We start from the raw sequence: 635 nt of genomic DNA, 5'->3' as shown, positions 1-635 counted from the left end.
TCTGAATGATCAAGGCAGGAAATGGACAACAATCTACAGGAACGTCATTGACCACAAACACACTCTCCTCATGCTCCAGCCAGAAGGGAAATGAGCAGGAATTCTTGCAGTTCAGCCATGGACACACTTACACAATGGCACAGAAGTGTGTGTGTTGTGGAAGCTGGTCTGAGGCAACAACTGGAATTGATCACTCAGTGAGAACAGAACTGGAGTGTAATGAGAGGTCCATCTCAAGCAAGTAGTTGTGGCCGAGTGGTTAAGATGATGGGTTAGAAATCCATTGGGGTCTCCCTGCACAGGTTCAAATCCTGCCAACTACAGAGGAAGTTGTGGTCCCTTAGTTTCAACAGAGCTGGGTCTTGTCCCACTCTCAAGCTGTGGCTACACTACTGGGGAATGTGGCTTTAAAGTGTTTGAATTAAACGGCTGTTGCATGTCCACACTATGCCCCTTGTGTCACCAGAGCACATCCAGGCTAGACTCTTGGATGGCCACAGAGAGCAGTGCATTGTGGGTAGCTGTGCAACTGGCTGGAGGTGCTTTGGGAAGGGTTTGAAATGCCTCACAGGCTGGTACAGCATCACATGATGCAGGTTTCTCTATCCCATTGTTCCATGGGAATCCTACCAGCT

General features: G+C 48.8%; 1 non-coding gene across 1 annotated transcript; it reads left to right on the top strand.

Moving 5' to 3' along the window:
• Positions 1-241: 241 nt before the first annotated feature.
• TRNAS-AGA (transfer RNA serine (anticodon AGA)) lies at positions 242-323 on the top strand. The gene has a single exon. It is a non-coding gene; the product is annotated as a tRNA-Ser (tRNA).
• Positions 324-635: the final 312 nt, after the last annotated feature.

This window comes from Gopherus flavomarginatus, chromosome 6, assembly GCF_025201925.1.
Source record: "Gopherus flavomarginatus isolate rGopFla2 chromosome 6, rGopFla2.mat.asm, whole genome shotgun sequence".
NCBI lineage: Eukaryota > Metazoa > Chordata > Testudines > Testudinidae > Gopherus > Gopherus flavomarginatus.
This window is presented reverse-complemented; position numbering and strand designations above follow the sequence as displayed.